Raw genomic sequence first — 22,665 nt, forward strand, 5'->3', positions numbered from 1 at the left:
TGATCGCACCAAATACAGGAGGCAGTTGTGCGATCATTCCGTTCAAAGGAGCAAGTCATATGACCACTGGAGGCAGTCACATGATCATGCCAATCACATGATCATTGGAAGCAGTCATATGATCGCACCAAATACAGGAGGCAGTTGTGCGATCATTCCGTTCAAAGGAGCAAGTTATATGACCACAGGAGGCAGTCACATGATCATGCCAATCACAACAGGGAGTCACATGATCGCGCCAAACACAGGAGGCAGTTGTGCAATCATGCCATTCACAGGAGGCAGTCACATGATCATGCCAATCACAACAGGCAGTCACATGAGCACACCAATCACAGGAGGTATTCACAAATCAGGCCAGTTCCAGGAGGCAGTGACATGAACATGCTAACCACAGAGCTGACACTGAAAAGACTCCCTCTCAAATATTTATTTAAAGGATTGAGGACACCAAAAGTGATTCTACTTTAAACTTTAATTTGCTTACTTTAATCACTGCAAATACATGGTTAACATATGATTAGTATGATTAACATGATTACTAATGCGAGCAATTGCGTAACATATTATATATTGTCTACTACAACTACTTTATTAAGCTATAACTTTTTGTGCAGCAGTTGGGGCGGCTTCGAGTCTCTTCCTGCAAGTGGTTTCTCCCCCCCTTTGCTCCACTGTCTGCCTCTCCAAGGTCCGAGCTTCTGCGGAGCCAACTGCAGGCAGCTATCACAAAGCGAGGTCACACAGTATTCAAAACAATCTCTTCTTGCCTAAGGCCTAAAACATAACAGACCCAATATGCCTCCCCTCCCGGGCCTATTAATGTCCAATTTTACTTCCACACTCCCCCCTTTTGAACACGCAGAATCTGCACTGTTCACACAGAGTCCACAGCGTAGTAATACTCCGGACAAAAGCGCAGCGGGGCGATGGGCGATGGCCGCTGGGCGCTGGCGGCGGTTGGATGGACCACGAGTCACCAACAGAGTTGGCGTTGCTGGTCATATTGATGACAACCTGGGGCTGTGGTTCATAGAGCCAGGCAGGAAGGAGAGGGTCATCCCCGTATGGGTAAGGGGAAGCCCGCCTGGGAAGACAGAACACTAGAACAACACCTAAACAGCAATATGATTAGTAGCAACACTACAAGCAAAATCAATATACTAAAAACTAAAGGTTTAAACAACCCGGATAAACCCGGAATCGGTGAGGAGAACCAATTGTCCCAGCTGTACTCAAACAGGCCATGCTACTTAGGTATCGCAGACATCCGTTTGTGCACCATGTCCTCCAGATCTTGCACAGCCTGAGAGGAATCAGGGATGTACGTGCAACATTCTCTCCCCACTATAGCACAAACAGCACCTTTCTCAGCCAATAGAATATCCAATGCCATACGGTTTTGCAGAGCCAAGGGATGGAATAAACACCCCAAACCATTGTTCAGTCCGACTTAGCGACCGCTTGCTGCGCGAATATGCACGCACAGCCAAAGACATCTGCTCCTTGGGCACCATGCGAATAGGAGGAAAACAATGTAACCCTTAAGAGAGTCTTTGCGACCACAGATAAACACAGAACGTGGTGGTGCCACTAGCAAGACATCACCAAGGACAGAGAAGTTGACATAAGCCCTACAGTGCAACGGTGGGGAGGAAGGGGTCAGCGACTGGGCCGAATTAAACAGACGGAAACACACAGTCCCATTCACAGGAATGACAGCCAAGGCATCCTCAGGCAAGGTCTTCCCCTTCGCCCTCACATGTGTGTCCGACGGACAAGACACAGCAGAATAAGTACAGTTATCAGGGCTTCGTCGACATTGCAGAGCAGTTACAGTCAGTTCTCGCACCCGCGCCCCGTAGCGGTCGGGGTCCTCAGCCTCCCATGCTCTATCAACAGCCCATGTGATAATTACCTTGGCCGAACAAACCCATCCCTCACCTGTACTATTCACGCCTACTAGCAAATGAACTGTAGTGAAACCCCAGTGATTGGACTCATCAGCCTGAGTCAAATAGAGGACTGGATTGTTCCTAGCAAACTCTTGTTGTAATCGGTCACATGTGGCCTTAAGGGCCTCCTCCACACACAAACACAGTCCACACATGGAGTACACACAAACATACACACACACACAGAACCCCCGGTCAGAGCTTACACACATTCACACAGTTCCCAGTTACAAGGCTCACATACACACGCAAACGCACACACACACACACAAACGCAAACACACACACAGTGCCCTGTTAGAGCACACACACATGGATAAACACAAACACACAAAGTGCCCAGTCACAGTCCACACACACACACACACACACACACACACACAGTGCCCAGTTACAACACACACACACAGCACCCACTTAGAGCTCACGCACACACACACACACACACATACACACACAGTGCCCTGTTAGAGCACACACACATTTTATGCTGCCGTCTGGTGGCCAAAATTGAGTACTACAATTCAAATATATTAAAATGATTTTTTTCTGGTAATTGCAATACTAACATTCGGCCAGGAGATGGCAGCAAGAAAATAGAAAAATAATTTTCCCACGGTTATTAGGATAATTCACAAGGTAAATTTATTGTGTATGTGTGTGTCTGTGTGTATGTGTGTGTTTTACTGCACTTTGGGGAAAATTTTATCAAATGTGATCAATGCAAACCCACACACACACAGTGCCCAGTTATATCGCACACACACATGGATAAACACAAAGACACAAAGTGCCCAGTCACAGTGCACACACACACACACACACACACAGTGCCCAGTTACAACACACACACACACACACACACACACACACAGCGCCCACTTAGAGCACACACACATACACACACACACAGAGCCCCCGGTTAGAGCTCACACAAATGGGCAGGTGTTACCTACCTCCTACCTATCAAAAGGTAGCTAATTAAAACATCCAATCTCTCTGCAGTTTGTACAGATTATATAATTGCAGTCACTGAATAGTGTGAGACCTGCGATGGACTGGCATCCCGCCCAGGCTGAGCCCTGCCTTCTGCCCTGTGCTGCCTGGGACAGACTGCAGTGTAAATGACCGTGGTAATATACTCTATGCAGAACTGAGCTATGATCCACAGTATGGAAAATTCGTAAGTAAAGTGAGCAAACCCACTTTGCAGTATAACGCTCAGGACCGTTAATGTTAATGAAGAGGAAGAGAGATCAAAGAGAAGGAAAGCTAGACACAAGGCTACCAGGCTCAGGACAATGCTGTACAGGGAACTAATCAAACCTGCATTAAGTAATATCATTTAACATAGCACAAGGCAAACAGACACACACATACACAATAAATTTACCTTGTGAATTATCATAATAACCGTGGGAAAATTATTTTTCTATTTTCTTACTGCCATCTCCTTGCCGAATGTAAGTATTGCAATTACCAGAAAAAAATCATTTTAATATTTTTAAATGGTAGTACTCAATTTTGGCCACCAGACGGCGGCATAATATTTGTGTGTGCTCTAACAGGGCACTGTGTGTGTGTGTGTGTGTGTGTGTGTGTGTGTGTATGTGTGCGCTGTAACAGGGCACTGTAACAAACACTGGTTTGTTACCAGATGTCTGCAATTATACTCCTGTCCTCTAAGGGTCAGTATAATTTCCTAGAGGACTATAAGGAGCAAGAGCCTATATAAGGGAAAGGGCGGCCATGTTTGTTGTGGCTCAGAATAAAGGAAGTAAGTCCTTATTTGAGGAACGGGAAGCGTTCATGGCTCAATGTAAGATGTTTTTCTGAATGATATGGATGTATTGTTTGTTTAATTTAGTAACAATTATTTGAATGATATAAATGTGTATTTGTTGGGTTTAGCAAAAAGCGGGATGTATAATTTTTTTATTTTCAGAAAGGCCTTTTTTTCCCCCTGGTTTACTTGCAACTGCCAACCTTCTCTTTCCGGCTTCACGTCCTACCATTGTTTGGACCATCCTCACCTGGAAGAGGACGTTTGCTCTCCACTTTGGACTCTGCTATTCATTTCAGTTGTATGGTTATCCATCTCAACACCAGTTTTCTTGAGTTATTGTTAATTCATTATTTACATGTACATTTGCTGGGGTAATATGCTCACCTTTATTAGTAAATATTCTTTGTTCTGTGAACTGATGGTGTATTTCTCTTTATGCCACCCTGAAATGTCCCTCCCTACGTATAGTGTGTAATAGGTTGGTTCTGAGGCAGTAATCAGCAGTGTTACATAAGTGGTGCCTGAACAGGGATCAGGGTTTAACAATTCATTGTATCTTGCATTAGTAGTGGTGTTGCCATGACTAGCAGCAGCCCTCAAGTAGAACATAAGAAAGAACATAAGAAATTTACAAACGAGAGGAGGCCATTCGGCCCATCAAGCTCATTTGGGGAGAACTTAACTAATACTGTAGCTCAGAGTTGTTAAAATCTTATCTAGCTCTGATTTAAAGGAACCCAGGGTTTTAACTTCTGCTACACTAGCAGGAAAACTATTCCATACTCTAACTACATGCTGTGTAAAAAAGTGCTTCCTCAAATTTGTTTTAAAATGTTCTAACGCAAATTTCCACTTATGGCCACGAGTTCTAGAATTTAAACTAATATTGAAATAGCCATTTGGCTGAACAGCATCCAGACCTGTTAGAATCTTATAGACCTGGATCATGTCCCCCCTTTGTCTCCTTTGCTCAAGGCTAAAGAGATTCAGCTCAGCTAACCTCTCCTCATAAGACATTCTTCTAAGACCAGGAATCATTCTCGTAGCCCTCCGTTGCACCTTTTCTAAGGCAGCAATGTCCTTCTTAAGGTATGGTGACCAAACCTGCACACAATATTCTAGGTGGGGTCTTACCAAGGAATTTATATAAATGTGACATCACCTCCCTTGACTTAAACTCCACACACCTAGATATATAACCCAACATTCTATTGGCCTTGTTTATTACTTCCCCACACTGGAGAGAGTGGGACATGGAAGCATCAACATACACACCACAATCTTTCTCGTAATCAGCTACCTTTATTTCAGTGGAACCCATAAAATATCTGTACTTTATATTTCTGCTCCCTGCATGGATTACCTTACATTTATCTGTGTTAGAGACACGGGATGAGTTCCAAGACCCAGACTTCACAGCTGGTCCGTTTGTGACTGGACAAGAACCTTTGCAGGATATTATCCAATCTTTAAGTAATCTTTATGTGTCTGAAGACGAGGGTGAGGGATCGGAGGAGCATGCTCAACTTCCTCCTAAGGGAAAAGCACCTCTTGCCCCTTTTTCTCCAGAGCAGTTACAGGAGATGTTAACCCGGTTGCAGGTAGTGGAATCGTTGGTGGAGAAAATCAACTCTGACTTCAGCACTTTTCGAACTTCTCTAGGCGCTTGCCAGGTATATGTGCAAGGAGTGGAGGACAAAGCAAAGGCAAAGGAAGAAAGATTTGAGTACAGATTGAATAGGGAGGTAGAGTAAAACATCTTGTGGACTTACAGATGCAAGAGCTAGGTCAGTCAATTATGGATTGTTTACAGAGGAGAGATGGACAATTGAAGGTTTTAATACAGACACGTATTCCGCCATCTTCTACACCTGTCTGCCTCGCCTAGGGGGGGGCCTGGGGGTGGGGGTCACCCCGCCTGGCTGGACCGGCTCCCCGTTTGCCGGGGGGTCTGGGGTTGTCCCGTCCTTGGCTGCTAGCTGAGGTCTCATCGGGCGTGGTGGGGTGGGACTCTCCCGGTCTGCGCCTGGGGTGGGGGTCACCCCGCCTGGCTGGACCGGCTCCCCGTTTGCCGGGGGGTCTGGGGTTGTCCCGTCCTTGGCTGCTAGCTGAGGTCTCATCGGGTGTGGTGGGGTGGGACTCTCCCGGTCTGCGCCTGGGGGGGGGGGGGTTCCCTGCTGCCGGGCTGCCTGTGGCGCCCCTGAACACCTCGGTTGGCCGTCCCTGCCGGCTGCCGGGGGGGGCCCACTGCTGGCACGCCCTTATTGCTCCCCTGTGCCCAACACCACATTTCACACAACACTAGGGCCTTGAGGGGCAGTGGGGAGGTGCGGAGAGACACTGAATGTATTGCAATTACCAGAAAAGATCATTTTAATGTTTTTAAATGGTAGTACTCAATTTTGGCCACCAGACGGCAGCATAAAACGTGTGTGTGCAGTAACAGGGCACTGTGTGTGTGTGTGTGAGCTCTAACCGGTGTGTGTGTTTCTGTGCAGTAACAGGGCACTGTGTGTGTGTGTGTGTGTGTGTGTGAGAGAGAGAGAGAGCTCTAACCGGGGGCTCTGTGTGTGTGTGTGTGTCTGTCTGTGTGTGTGTCTGTGTGTGTGTGTGTGTGTGTGTGTGTGTGTCTGTCTGTGTGTGTGTGTGTGTGTGTGTGTCTGTCTGTCTGTCTGTCTGTCTGTGTGTGTGTGTGTGTCTGTGTGTGTGTGTGTCTGTCTGTGTGTGTGTGTGTGTCTGTGTGTGTGTGTGTCTGTCTGTCTGTCTGTCTGTGTGTGTCTGTGTGTGTGTGTGTGTGTGTGTGTGTGTGCTGTAACAGGGCACTGTGTCTGTGTGTGTGTGTGTGTGTGTGTGTGTGTGTGTGTGTGTGTGTGTGCTGTAACAGGGCACTGTGTGTGTCATGCAGGATTGTTATGGAGTGTTACAATGTCAGGAAGGAGTGTTACAGAGTGTCATTGAGGAGTGTTATGGAGGGAGATGGATTCGTTTTCTTGTAGTGGTGTTATGCAGTGAACACCACTTGCCAATGCACCTGTTGAAGAGCAGGTCCTGCCTGCATGGCTCCTGCACTTCAGTGTGTCTGGGGGGCCCCTTTCTGGAGCATGGCTGAGCGTGGCTGGTGACCCGTAGCACGACAGCTACCCCCACCCCCAGCACCCTCCCCGGTAACCGGCCCCGTGTGGTAAACATTATGTGCTGCGTTGCCTCATTTGCTGTTTGTTTGATTTGGGAAGGGGGCAGGAGGGAGGGCATTTACGAGCTGTTCCTGGCACAGCGGCGCTCTCCTGAGAAGACATTACTTACACACTACAGTGAGGAAAGTGTGAGCACGAGGTTGGCTCACCGTTTGTGGCTCACTCAGGATGGGATGGGCGGGGGACTGGTGCTTACTCGGGGGGGGAGGGGGGGATCACTCACTCTGCTTAAAGCACCCAGCTCACCGGGGAAAACCCCCACAGACCACACAGACTCTGTACACAAACTGTCCACTGTAGTGACCCTAGAGGCCAGTGCACAGCAGCCCTTTCCCAGGGATTCACTGAACACAGCAGCCCTTTCCCAGGGATTCACTGAACACAGCAGCCCTTTCCCAGGGTTTGTCTGGGACGCTGGAGCGTCCGCAGGTCACCTGCTGTTAGTGCTCTCATTAGAGCAGCTAGTGGAGCTCAAACAAGCCCCGTCACACCCTCCAGCCTCATAAAGGTGCCTCCAAAACTTCCTCTAAATGTCTACCAGCTGAAAGTGACATTAAAGGCGCGAGCCCGAGATCAAAGGCGCACTTGTGGTGGGCAGAGGAGAAGAGTGACATCAGAGGGTTTGAGACGGCCGACAGGTAAACACCTGAGTCAGCGGCACTGTGAAACCAGGGGGTTACTTTATTTGGGGTCACTCTAGGTCTAGTGCACAACTGCGCAGTTTAACAGCTGGTTGGTAAACATTTCAAAGTAGATTTTTAAATATTTATACAGATAGACCATAAGACTACAGCTTGTTTTTTTAAACCACAGCGCCTTTTTAAAAAATGCCAGTTCACAGGGTGGACTGTCAAGCTACACAAAGATTTTATCACCTATTCTTTTAACACTGTGTCATTTTAGTATATAAGGTAACCATATTTTTAAAGTTTCATTAAGCTTTCCTAATGCTATTGTTTATATGAATATGTTCTGTGGATGGCAGGAATTTGACAAATCACAGCAGTGACCCCTTCCAAAGGTCAGTCTTCCTCCTCTGTTGTGGGAGTCATTGTATTTGTAGTTCTGTGAGGCATTTCTATGGATCAGCTGAGAAACAATAGACTTTGAGGTGTTTCTGTGGGTCATCTTCTCAAACAGAAGGAGATCAGCGATATACGGGAGCGGATGACGCAGCGACCAGTAGAACCATTAGATAAATGGTTGGTCAGGCTGTATGATAAAGGTGCGGCACAGATATCCATAGATCATATGGATTGTCACCATTTTTGTGATCTAAGCACCGATGCTGTAGTGCGGTCTCAATGTCGTGAGCACAGGCAGCCACCAATAGATGGGAGAAGCAGTGACACTACCCTCCTATCCCTTATGGGCAACGGGGTGAACCAGCGATACCCTGATGAATCCAGCTGGCCGGAAAAACCGGGCCAGTGGCAAACCTTGTCAGAAGCGATCGCTAGAATGCGAGAGTTAACTATGAGGGCGGGTGTGTATACCGGGCATGTGGATGCGCTGGATGATTTATCTTTAACAGTACTGACCCGGAATGCTCTCATTAAAACAGCACCCACTCCGTACAAGGCAGCAGTGATGTCAGTGTTGTTGACTATGGTAGGGGAGAGAATAGGTGATGTGGCTTTCAGGTTGAGAGAATTGGGAGATCTTGGGGAGTGGGATAAGCCTAACATTGATGGTGATTACACCTGGGACCCAGGAGTGGGATGGACAATTTAAAAGCCAAAAATGATCTGGCTCCATCCTACCTAAAAGACCTCATCACACCCCGCACTGCACCACGATCTCTCCGATCCTCCAGCACTGCTCGACTGGTCCCACCACCCCTCAAGGCACAAGGAAGACACACCTCCCGGCTCTTCTCTGTTCTGGCACCAAGTTGGTGGAATGAACTCCCCCTAGATGTCCGAACAGCTGAGTCACTGAATGTCTTCAAAAGATGACTTAAAACACACCTTTTCCAGAAATACCTGAATTAGCACTTCTGGCATTATACTTGCATTACTTAAAAAAAAAAAAAAAAAAAAAAGCACTTCTCCAACAGAGTATTAGATCGATGGTATTCATAGCCTTGGTTTTATTGAGCTAGTATCGGGAAAAATTCATTGTAGAGTGTTAAAGCACTTATGTAAGTCGCTCTGGCTAAGGGCGTCTGCCAAATGCTGTAAATGTAAATGCTGTAAATGTAAACTCTAAATTTAGTATAAAGCAAGGGGGAGAGAGAGGCTGGCCCCCTGTCTTGGGTTGTTCCCTGCCTCGTGCCCGTTGCTTCCGGGATAGGCTCCGGACCCCCCACGACCCAGTAGGATAAGCGGGTTGGAATATGGATGGATGGATGGATGGCAAGGGGGAGATTCCAGTACAGACCGGAGCTCAGCCGTGGGATAGAGCGCGCATCGCCCGGCACTTTCTCGGGACTCACGTGTTGGTCTCCTGCCAGGACTGAAAGGGCTCCCCAGTCCATGTGTGAAGGTAGGTGATGATGGCACGTCCGAGTGTAAGTAGTTTTGCAGCTGCTTATACGTTTAATTGATTAATGGGGATTAATTATCACCGATCGTGATAATAATTTGCATTGTCTATATTTCATTATTTCTTTCATATATACCTTAGTTCGTATGATATATGCTATTCTATATCCCTTGTGGTACAAGGTTATTTTGCATTGCTTTTAATTGATATATTGTTCTTGATTTTGGAAGCAGTCATATGATCGCACCAAATACAGGAGGCAGTTGTGCGATCATTCCATTCAAAGGAGCAAGTCATATGACCACAGGAGGCAGTCACATGATCATGCCAATCACAACAGGCAGTCACATGAGCACACCAATCACAGGAGGTATTCACAAATCAGGCCAGTTCCAGGAGGCAGTGACATGAACATGCTAACCACAGAGCTGACACTGAAAAGACTCCCTCTCAAATATTTATTTAAAGGATTGAGGACACCAACAGTGATTCTACTTTAAACTTTAATTTGCTTACTTTAATCACTGCAAATACATGGTTAACATATGATTAGTATGATTACTTATGCGATCAATTGCGTAACATATTATATACTGTCTACTACAACTACTTTATTAAGCTATAACTTTTTGTGCAGCAGTTGGGGCGGCTTTGAGTCTCTTCCTGCAAGTGGTTTCTCCCCCCCTTTGCTCCACTGTCTGCCTCTCCAAGGTCCGAGCTTCTGCGGAGCCAACTGCAGGCAGCTATCACAAAGCGAGGTCACACAGTATTCAAAACAATCTCTTCTTGCCTAAGGCCTAAAACATAACAGACCCAATATGCCTCCCCTCCCGGGCCTATTAATGTCCAATTTTACTTCCACACTCCCCCCTTTTGAACACGCAGAATCTGCACTGTTCACACAGAGTCCACAGCGTAGTAATACTCCGGACAAAAGCGCAGCGGGGCGATGGGCGATGGGCGATGGGCACTGGCGGCGGTTGGATGAACCACGAGTCACCAGCAGAGTTGGCGTTGCTGGTCATATTGATGACAACCTGGGGCTGTGGTTCGTAGAGCCAGGCAGGAAGGAGAGGGTCATCCCCGTATGGGTAAGGGGAAACCCGCCTGGGAAGACAGAACACTAGAACAACACCTAAACAGCAATATGATTAGTAGCAACACTACAAGCAAAATCAATATACTAAAAACTAAAGGTTTAAACACCCCGGATAAACCAAGAATCAGTGAGGAGAACCAATTGTCCCAGCTGTACTCAAACAGGCCATGCTACTTAGGTATCGCAGACATCCGTTTGTGCACCACGTCCTCCAGATCTTACACAGCCTGAGAGGAATCGGGGATGTACGTGCAACATTCTCTCCCCACTATAACACAAACACCACCTTTCTCAGCCAATAGAATATCCAATGCCATACGGTTTTGCAGAGCCACCTGCTTAACCGCGGATAATTCACCCTGAACGGCCTTTACAGGATCAAGTGTCTGATTGGCCACTTTCTCCACTGCAATCTGGAGGGCAGCCACCTCAGTCTGAAGGTCTGACACTCCAAGGGATGGAATAAACACCACTTTTATTTCTGGACCTTTTGTTTCTTTTTTTGGAGGTGGGATGTTTGATTTGGAAATGGGATGATTTTTGAGAGTGGGTTTTATCAGTGTGTTTTTTAGTCTTGTATTTTTTGGTGATTTGTGTTTTCTTGTATTATTTATTGATGTTCTGTATTTTGATTGGATTAAATGTTTTTTTATTTAATTTTTTATTATTCCACATTAAATGATGATAGACATGCTTCACTAGGCTTGACTGCGGAGGTGTAGTTCACAGGCTGCACCTGTGACTTACCCCCTGGTTGATGCTATTACTGCTCTGGGGTACCTTTCCCAAACAACGATGGAAGTTAGCATTAACGATGCATCATACTATGGTAGTTCAAATTAACCAACATCCGACGTACGACTGTTTCCCAAAACCATCGTACCACAGTAGTTTGAACCATGTTAGTTTTTAACTACCGTAGTTTGAACTACAATGGTTTCAGCGATGATTGGTCATCACGGCAAGTCGTGCGCAAAAACGAACAAACTTCATAATATCTATGGTCTAACTTTAACAGCCGGTCGCATACAAAAATTCACGAACTGTAATATATAAATATAGAATAACCAAACATCACAGACGTCATCGTACTACGTAAGTTGCTAACGTAGGTGGCAACTATGGTTTTGGGAAACGCACCCCTGTGCAGTGCTGTGTTGCATAGTCATGTCTGAGTGGTTTAATAAGGAAAAAAATGAAAGTGGTTAGCACAGCTATCTCATGCCTCTGGGACCTGGTTTAAGCCTCACCCTCCCCACACACCACCACCACAATAGTGTGTTCACCCCCATCCCAGTCTAAAAACAGTGTACCCTGCCTTGTGCCCACACTCCAATAGGACAAGCATTTTAAGGAATTAATAATTGACACTTTATTGAAAAATCTCTTTAGACTGCTTTCACTGAAAGCAGCCTCACACATACCAAGGCCAGGTTCAAATCCCCTACAACTCCCTGTGTGTGGAGCCTGTACAGCCAGGTAGTCTGTACACCAGGGGTCTCAAACTCCAGTCCTGGAGAGCTACCGTCCAGTAGGTTTTCTATCATACCCAGCTTCTGTGGAGCCACACCTGTTCTCAGGTAAATACCAGGAACAGGTGTGGCTCATCAGAAGCCAAGTGAGACAGAAAACCTACTGAATAGTAGCTCTCCAGGACTGGAGTTGGAGACTCCTGCTGTACACTGTATGTGAGATGGCCAGATTTTGCTGACAGTTTGAATCACTGAGAATGTGAGCTGGAGCCTAAAGAAAGCAAATACATCAGTTACCTACAGGGAGCAGTAGGAGGGGTGGTGGCTGGATAGCACAGTGCTGCCTCATAGCCAAGGAACCAGGGTTCAAATCCCCCATAGCTCCCTGTGTCTTATTTTACTGTTTTGTCAGCTGTTGTTGATTTGTGGATAGGAAATCTTTCTGTTTGGGGTACAGTGTGGCTCAGTGGATTAAGCTGCTATGTCTGTAATCAGAAGGTTGCAGGTTCAAATCCCACCCTACCCAGGATAGTTCCTAACTCTGTTCTTTGATCAAAAATAAGTATGCTTCTTATTTGTCAGGCTTGAACCAGCGACCTCCGGATCGCAGGCTCCGGACACTTAGTGTGTTGCGCCACCATCCAGCCTCCGACCCCCAACCCTTAAGGCGTCAACATATCACGATCTGCCGGATAGCGTAGTATAACAGAAGGACTGTGACACAGGCTTGAACCAGCGACCTCCGGATCGCAGGCTCCGGAGACTTAGTGTGTTGCGCCACCACCCAGCCCAGACCGCCAACCCTTAAGGCGTCAACATATCACGATCTGCCGGATAGCGTAGTATAACAGAAGGACTGTGACTCAGGCTTGAACCAGCAGGCTCCGGAGACTTAGTGTGTTGCGCCACCACCCAGCCCCGACCGCCAACCCTTAAGGCGTCAACATATCACGATCTGCCGGATAGCGTAGTATAACAGAAGGACTGTGACACAGGCTTGAACCAGCGACCTCCGGATCGCAGGCTCCGGAGACTTAGTGTGTTGCGCCACCACCCAGCCCCGACCGCCAACCCTTAAGGCGTCAACATATCACGATCTGCCGGATAGCGTAGTATAACAGAAGGACTGTGACTCAGGCTTGAACAAGCGACCTCCGGATCGCAGGCTCCGGAGACTTAGTGTGTTGCGCCACCACCCAGCCCCGACCACCAACCCTTAAGGCGTCAACATATCACGATCTGCCGGATAGCGTAGTATAGTAGTGGACGTGACTCAGGCTTGAACAAGCGACCTCCGGATCGCAGGCTCCGGAGACTTAGTGTGTTGCGCCACCAACCCTTAAGGCGTCAACATATCACGATCTGCCGGATAGTGTAGTATAGTAGTGGACGTGACTCAGGCTTGAACCACTACTTTTTCCAAAAGATACCAAGCAACCCTTAATGAGGCCTTACAGTAAAGCACCAGGATCTTCACAGAACAACAACCCAACTGGGCTCCCATACAAACACAGGCCAGACCCAATCCTGCTTAGCTTCACACAGACTGCAAAGTCCAAACTGCAGGTACCATGGTTGCTGACAATTCAGTACAGTGTTCACTGAGAATGTGAGCTGGCAGAGGATCAGGTTCAGGCGATGAGGAGCAGACGAGGGAGCAGACGAGAGGCACCTGGGATCATCCACACGAGGGCTGTAATGAGAGGCAGGGTTAAACGAGGAACAGGTGAGGCTCGTTAGCGCCACACAACAGGGAACACAGGGGAACAGGCATGCAGGGCATGACAGTATGTTTTTAATGTGATTTATTGTTTTTATGTTTCCAGCTCTACAGATGTTTTTTGCTTTCTCAGTTGTCTGCAGTTAAACGGTTATTATATATGCCGATTTAGTCTACAAGTGCATTATGCTCAGTTGTAGTATTAAAGTGAATTTTAAGCATTGTGTAAGCAGGCTGTAAGCAGGAGGAGGAGCGATTAATACCGTCAGTACCATCTGTTTAATTATGTTACTCTGCTATGCTTTGGGCACCGATGAATCCGGACATTAACAAGATAGAGTAGAAGGCCTTTATTTTCATTGTAGAGAGGAAAATACAATATATACATAAATATATAGAATGTACATATACAGGGGAGCGGGTTACCTTATGCCCACCCCCCCCCCCCCCCCACCAGGATTACATTTCATTATGTTTTAGTCAGAGAGAAAAGGTTATTTTGCCTAACATCAGTCATACTTCAGAAAAAAATGGATTATACAGGTTAAAAAGCAGAGATTTACCGTGGAGAAGTGGCAACATGTCACACTGTGATACAGTAAAAATGATTCCTCCAGCAGGCAGTGAACTATCCCATTATGCACAGCCACACTGGGGAGTCTCGAGAAACTCGAAACCCTGGACAGAGGGGCTAAGTGAATGAGGAGGTGAACCAGTGCAGGAGGGTCAGTCCATCAGAGGAGACTCTGTAGAAGGACAGAGCACCAGCCCCCCAATCCAGATACACTCCTACTCTGCGGGAGCCTGAGGGCCGTATGGGTATGGGAGTCTGTTCATTCTTGTGCCAGACAGAGTAACTGCGAGGACCACCGCGCAAACTCCATGACTTGTCATTGGCTCCAAGCAGACCATCAGCACTCCATCCTTTCCTCCTGATTCCTTTGTACATCACTCCAATTTCAGCTCTATCTCCATCCCACTCAGCTTCCCAGTAACAGCGGCCAGTCAGACTCTCTCTGCACAGAACTTGGACTTCGGTCTCAAATCTCTCTGGATGATCAGGATATGGCTGCTCTGCCCCCCGTGTCACCTTCCTGTTCCCCTCTGACAGAGACAGGCCTCTGTGTGCTGTGTTGGGGTCCAGTGTCAGCTGGCAGGAGTCTGTAAGCAGGAGGAAGAGCGATTAATACCATCAGGCAGACCAGCATCTCCGCCATTTAATCACTGTCACACCTCACACACCGACACAGAACTTGCCCCGATACACATTTTATCCCCAATATACTCCTGTAGCCCCCGCGTTGTGTGAGAGACAGACTCGCTTGGGACTTCACTGCACTTTAGCCTGTATTTTTTTTTTCCGTACAACAGGAAAACAGCACAACATATTTGCCACAAAATCTGACACCAAAGATTAATTCTAAAAGGGTCTTTACTTTAAAATATGAACTCCCTCCCAGCAACGATAACCGCAGACTGAGCAGTGAGGCCGGTATCACTGCCGGTTAGGGGGAGAGTACGGGTGCCATCTTAGGACAATATTAACCAATCTCAAAAAGGAAACGCGTACACTCACCGCATGCGCAAAAAGAACAAACGTGAAGGATTTTTGTTATTGCATTTTTTTACATTGAAACTAGTCACAAAATCTCTACTACTTGGAGACAGACAAGGCACCTCAGCTGATGGAAAAACTAATGATTTTAGATGGAATGCCCCATCAAGGAATCACCTCCTTTACCAGACATTTAGCCACACTCAGAGCATCAGGGCGACGGCAAGGGAATGCCCATCTGGAAAACAGATCTACAATCACCAAATAATACTTGTATCCCCTGTATGGCGTTAGCTCAATGAAATCCATCTGCAGGTGATCGAACAGGCTTTGGGGACTCGGGGTCACTGCCGGGTCGGTTGGAATGCCCTTCCCCACAATGACTTTCATGCGCACCATACACCTCCCGCAGTATTGGGCAGCAGCTGTGGCAAACCCAGGGGCATGCCACACCCGAGTCACAGCTGCCACCATCCCGTCACGAGACACATGATCCAGGCCATGAACGGCTTTGGCCATCCCTGGATACGCAGATCTAGGAAGATAAGGTCGGTTAGTCCCAGAATGTCGCCACACGCCTTCCCCATCACACCGTGCACCGCTCCGTTTCCATCCGCGGAGCTCACCCTCTGTAGCACCTGTTTGAATCAAAACAAGGTCATTATCAGTGCATAGTTTATCTACATCCTTTGCTAGCAAAACCTTATTCCCAAACCCAATCTTTAGCTAAACTTTTAGCCCACTGGTCTGCGAGGTCATTGCCCTGACTGATTTCATCAGTCCGCTTTGTGTGTGCTGTTATAGTGCAGACACACAGACACAGTGCCCTGTTACAGCACACACACACACACAGTGTCCAGTTACAGCGCGTGCGCACACACACACACGCACACACACAGTGCCCTGTTACTGCACAGAAACACACACACAGACACCGGAATGAGCTCACACACACACACAGCGCCCACATAGAGCACACACACACACACACAGTGTCCAGTTACAGCGCGTGTTACTGCAGAGAAACACACACACACACACACACACACACACAGACACCGGTTAGAGCTCACACATACACACACAGTGCTCTGTTACAGCACACACACGTTTTATGCTGCCGTCTGGTGGTCAAAATTGAGTACTACCATTTAAAAATATTAAAATGACTTTTTTCTGGTAATTGCAATACTTCCATTCGGCCAGGAGATGGCAGCAAGAAAATTGAAAAATAATTTTCCCACGGTTATTAGGATAATTCACAAGGTAAATTTATTGTGTATTTGTGTGTCTGTGTGTATGTGTGTGTTTTACTACACTTTGGGGACAATTTTATCAAATCTGATCAATGCAAACCCATACACAAGAATTTTCCCATGCTTTTTTGGATAATTCACATGGTACATTTAGGTGCTTGTGTGTGTGTGCGTGTGTATGTTGTACTACACTTTCGGGACAATTTTATTAAATGTCATCTATGCAAACCCACACACACAGTTCCCAGTTACAGCTTGCACACACACATACACAAACACTCTATTAATGAGCGAACTACCTGTATCTACCATTGCCAAAAAGGATAATTCACAAGGTAAATTTATTGTGTATTTGTGTGTCTGTGTGTATGTGTGTGTTTTACTGCACTTTGGGGAAAATTATATCAAATGTGATCAATGCAAACCCACACACACAGTGCCCAGTTACATCGCACACACACATGGATAAACACAAACACACAAAGTGCCCGTCACAGTGCACACACACACACACACGCACACACACACACACACACACAGCCCGCAGCTAGAACTCATGCACACACATACACACAGGGTGCCCTGTTACAGCACACACACACACACAATTTTTAGCTGTTAGACCAATGAGCGATGTGGAAGTACTAGCTACAATGCCATTGGTTCTGTCAGGTACTGCTAAAGATTGATGGTTGGCAGAGAAGAGCCATTGGAACATGGAGTCAATTTAAGGATGCTATCCTAAGATCTTTAAGATCATTTCTTGCTGAGGATTACGAAGCAGAGAGAAGAATCCATGAGAGGAAACAAGGACCCCAAGAGACCATCCGTAACTTTGCTTTCCAGTACAGGGCACTGTGTCTGCGATGGAAGAATGACATGACAGAGAAGGATGTGGTACATGCTATTCTGTGTAATTGTAATCCCCGTCTGGCAAGCCTACTGAGAGGTACTGCTAAAACTGTGGAAGAGTTAGTGAGAGTGGGAACACTGATTGAACGGGATTGGCAGGAAGTCAAACGCTATCATAACCACCCAAGTTCAACCACCCAAGAGCTGACCAACAACATAAATGAACTTCTAGCAAGGTTAGCCATAAAAACACCTTACAGATGCAAGGAAGGGTGCCCATTACTTCCAAAGCGCTCACATTACCAATCAGCATCAGGGGGCAGCAGTTTTTGGCAATGGTAGATACAGGTAGTTCTTTCATTAATAGAGTGTTTGTGTATGTGTGTGTGCAAGCTGTAACTGGGCACTGTGGTGTGGGTTTGCATAGATGACATTTAATGAAATTGTCCCGAAAGTGTAGTACAACATACACGCGCACACACACACAAGCACCTAAATTTACCATGTGAATTATCCAAAAAAGCATGGGAAAATTCTTGTGTATGGGTTTGCATTGATCAGATTTGATAAAATTGTCCCCAAAGTGTAGTAAAACACACACATACACACAGACACACAAATACACAATAAATTTACCTTGTGAATTATCCTAATAACCGTGGGAAAATTATTTTTCTATTTTCTTGCTGCCATCTTCTGGCCGAATGTAAGTATTGCAATTACCAGAAAAAAAAATCATTTTAATATTTTTAAATGGTAGTACTCAATTTTGGCCACCTGACGGCAGCATAAAACGTGTGTGTGCTGTAACAGGGCACTGTGTGAGTGTGTGTGAGCTCTAACCGGTGTCTCTGTGTGTGTATGTGTGTGTGTGCTCTATATGGGCGCTGTGTGTGTGCATGTGTGTGTGTGTGCTCTATGTGGGCAATGTGTGTGTGTGTGTGCTCTATGTGGGCACTGTGTGTGTGTGTGTGTGTGTGCTCTACGTGGGCAATGTGTGTGTGTGTGTGTGTGCTCTATGTGGGCACTGTGTGTGTGTGTGTGCTCTACGTGGGCAATGTGTGTGTGTGTGTGTGCTCTATGTGGGCACTGTGTGTGTGTGCTCTACGTGGGCAATGTGTGTGTGTGTGTGTGTGCTCTATGTGGGCACTGTGTGTGTGTGTGTGTGTGCTCTATGTGGGCACTGTGTGTGTGTGTGTGTGTGTGTGTGTGCGTGTGCACTGTGACTGGGCACTTTGTGTGATTGTGTTTATCCATGTGTGTGTGCAATGTAACTGGGCAATGTGTGTGTGGGTTTGCATTGATCACATTTGATAAAATTTTCCCCAAAGTGCAGTAAAACACACACATACACACACACACACACATACACACACACAGTGCCCTGTTAGAGCAGAAACACATTTTATGCTGCCGTCTGGTGGCCAAAATTGAGTACTACCATTTGAAAATATTAAAATGATTTTTTTCTGGTAATTGCAATACTTACATTCGGCCAGGAGATGGCAGCAAGAAAATAGAAAAATAATTTTCCCACGGTTATTAGGATAATTCACAAGGTAAATTTATTGTGTATGTGTGTGTCTGTGTGTCTGTGTGTGTTTTACTGCACTTTGGGGAAAATTTTATCAAATGTGATCAATACAAACCCACACACACTGTGCACAGTTACATCGCGCACACACACATGGACAAACACATACACACAAAGTGCCCAGTCACAGTGCGCACACACACACACACACACACACACACACACACACACACACAGTGCCCTGTTACAGCACACACACATTTTATGCTGCCGTCTGGTGGCCAAAATTGAGTACTACACTTTAAAAATATTAAAATGATTTTTTTTCTGGTAATTGCAATACTTACATTCGGCCAGGAGATGGCAGCAAAAAAACAGAAAAATAATTTTCCCACGGTTATTAGGATAATTCACAAGGTAAATTTCTTGTGTATTTGTGTGTCTGTGTGTATGTGTGTGTTTTACTGCACTTTGGGGAAAATTTGATCAATTGTGATCAATGCAAACCCACACACACACACACACAGAGCCCATTTAAAGCTCACACAGTGACACACACTGTCTGCTGTTATAGTGCACACACACAGACACAGTGCCCTGTTACAGCACACACACACAGCGCCCACATAGAGCACACACACACATACACACACAGAGAGCCCCCGGTTAGAGCTCTCTCTCTCACACACACACAGACACAGTGCCCTGTTACTGCACAGAAACACACACACACACAGACACCGGTTAGAGCTCACACACACACACACAGACACAGTGCCCTGTTACAGCACACACACACAGCGCCCACATAGAGCACACACACACATACACACACAGAGAGCCCCCGGTTAGAGCTCTCTCTCTCACACACACACACACACAGTGCCCTGTTACTGCACAGAAACACACACACCGGTTAGAGCTCACACACACTCACACACACACACACACACACAGCGCCCACATAGAGCACACACACACATACACACACAGAGAGCCCCCGGTTAGAGCTCTCTCTCTCACACACACACTCACACAGTGCCCTGTTACAGCACACACACGTTTTATGCTGCCGTCTGGTGGCCCATATTGAGTACTACCATTTAAAAACATTAAAATGATCTTTTCTGGTAATTGCAATACATTCAGTGTCTCTGCGCACCTCCCCACTGCCCCTCAAGGCCCTAGTGTTGTGTGAAATGTGGTGTTGGGCCCAGGAGAGCAATAAGGGCGTGCCAGCAGTGGGCCCCCCCCGGCACCGGGGCCAGATCCCCAACTGGCCCCGATTAGTCCCCATCCTCGACCCCGCATAGCCGGCAGGGATGGCCAACCGAGGTGTTCAGGGGCGCCACAGGCAGCCCGGCAGCAGGGAACCCCCCCCCCCCCCAGGCGCAGACCGGGAGAGTCCCACCCCACCACGCCCGATAAGACCTCAGCTAGCAGCCAAGGACCAGCCAACCCCAGACCCCCCGGCAAACGGTCCAGCCAGGCGGGGTGACCCCCACCCCAGGCCCCCCCCCCAGGCGAGGCAGACAGGTGTAGAAGATGGCGGAATACGTGTCAGTATTAAAGCCTTCAATTGTCCATCTCTCCTCTGTAAACAATCCATAATTGACTGACCTAGCTCCACAAGATGTTTTACTCTACCTCCCTATTCAATCTGTACTCAAATCTTTCTTCCGTTGCCTTTGCCTTGTCCTCCACTCCTTGCACATATACCTGGCAAGCGCCTAGAGAAGTTTGAAAAGTGCTGAAGTCAGAGTTGATTTTCTCCACCAACGATTCCACTACCTGCAACCGGGTTAACATCTCCTGTAACTGCTCTGGAGAAAAAGGGGCAAGAGGTGCTTTTCCCTTAGGAGGCAGTTGAGCATGCTCCTCCGATCCCTCACCCTCGTCTTCAGACACATAAAGATTACTTAAAGATTGGATAATATCCTGCAAAGGTTCTTGTCCAGTCACAAACGGACCAGCTGTGAAGTCTGGGTCTTGGAACTCATCCCGTGTCTGTAACACAGATAAATGTAAGGTAATCCATGCAGGGAGCAGAAATATAAAGTACAGATATTTTATGGGTTCCACTGAAATAAAGGTAGCTGATTACGAGAAAGATCGCGGTGTGTATGTTGATGCTTCCATGTCCCACTCTCTCCAGTGTGGGGAAGTAATAAACAAGGCCAATAGAATGTTGGGTTATATACCTAGGTGTGTGGAGTTTAAGTCAAGGGAGGTGATGTCACATTTATATAATTCCTTGGTAAGACCCCACCTAGAATATTGTGTGCAGGTTTGGTCACCATACCTTAAGAAGGACATTGCTGCCTTAGAAAAGGTGCAACGGAGGGCTACGAGAATGATTCCTGGTCTTAGAATAATGTCTTATGAGGAGAGGTTAGCTGAGCTGAATCTGTTTAGCCTGAACAAAGGAGACTAAGAGGGGACATGATCCAGGTCTATAAGATTCTAACAGGTCTGGATGCTGTTCAGCCAAATGGCTATTTCAATATTAGTTTAAATGCTAGAACTCGTGGGCATAAGTGGAAATTTGCAGGAGAACATTTTAAAACAAATTTGAGGAAGCACTTTTTACACAGCATGTAGTTAGAGTATGGAATAGTTTTCCTGCTAGTGTAGCAGAAGTTAAAACCCTGGGTTCCTTTAAATCAGAGCTAGATAAGATTTTAACAACTCTGAGCTATTAGTTAAGTTCTCCCCAAACGAGCTTGATGGACCGAATGGCCTCCTCTCGTTTGTAAATTTCTTATGTTCTTTCTTATGTTCTACTTGAGGGCTGCTGCTAGTCATGGCAACACCACTACTAATGCAAGATACAATGAATTGTTAAACCCTGGTCCCTGTTCAGGCACCACTTATGTAACACTGCTGATCCCTGCCTCAGAACCAACCTATTACACACTAAACGTAGGGAGGGACATTTCAGGGGGGCGTAAAGAGAAATACACCATCAGTTCACAGAACAAAAGAATATTTACTAATAAAGGTGAGCATATTACCCCAGCAAATGTACATGTAAATAATGAATTAACAATAACTCAAGAAAACTGGTGTTGAGATGGATAACTATACAACTGAAATGAATAGCAGAGTCCAAAGTGGAGACCAAACGTCCTCTTCCCAGTGAGGATGGTCCAAACAATGGTAGGATGTGAAGCCGGAAAGAGAAGGTTGGCAGTTGCAAGTAAATCAGGGGAAAAAAAGTCCTTTCTGAAAATAAAAACATGATACATCCCGCTTTTTGCTAAACCCAACAAATACACATTTATATCATTCAAACAACTGTTACTAAATTAAACAAACAATACATCCATATCATTCAGAAAAACATCTTACATTGAGCCATGAACGCTTCCCGTTCCTCAAATAAGGACTTACTTCCATTATTCTGAGCCACAACAAACATGGCCGCCCTTGCCCTTATATAGGCTCTTGCTCCTTATAGTCCTCTAGGAAATTATACTGACCCTTAGAGGACAGGAGTATAATTGCAGACATCTGGTAACAAACCAGTGTTTGTAACAGTGCCCTGTTACAGCGCACACACACACACACACACACAGTGCCCACGTAGAGCGCGCGCACACACATACACACACACAGTGCCCTGTTAGAGCACACACACATTTTATGCTGCCGTCTGGTGGCCAAAATTGAGTACTACCATTTAAAAATATTAAAATGATTTTTTTTCTGGTAATTGCAATACTTACATTCGGCCAGGAGATGGCAGCAAGAAA

General features: G+C 46.4%; 2 long non-coding RNA genes across 2 annotated transcripts; one reads left to right on the top strand and one right to left on the bottom strand.

Annotated features, from left to right (window-relative positions):
* Positions 1–3,573: 3,573 nt before the first annotated feature.
* LOC140581524 (uncharacterized) lies at positions 3,574–4,156 on the top strand. Its single transcript, XR_011984615.1, has 2 exons — positions 3,574–3,774; positions 3,901–4,156. It is a non-coding gene; the product is annotated as an uncharacterized lncRNA (long non-coding RNA).
* Positions 4,157–14,048: 9,892 nt separating this feature from the next.
* On the bottom strand, positions 14,049–22,307 carry LOC140581482 (uncharacterized). Its single transcript, XR_011984563.1, has 2 exons — positions 22,262–22,307; positions 14,049–14,874 (listed from the first exon to the last, which is right to left on the bottom strand). It is a non-coding gene; the product is annotated as an uncharacterized lncRNA (long non-coding RNA).
* Positions 22,308–22,665: the final 358 nt, after the last annotated feature.

The sequence above is a fragment of the Paramormyrops kingsleyae genome, chromosome 21 (assembly GCF_048594095.1).
Source record: "Paramormyrops kingsleyae isolate MSU_618 chromosome 21, PKINGS_0.4, whole genome shotgun sequence".
Taxonomy (NCBI): Eukaryota; Metazoa; Chordata; class Actinopteri; order Osteoglossiformes; family Mormyridae; genus Paramormyrops; species Paramormyrops kingsleyae.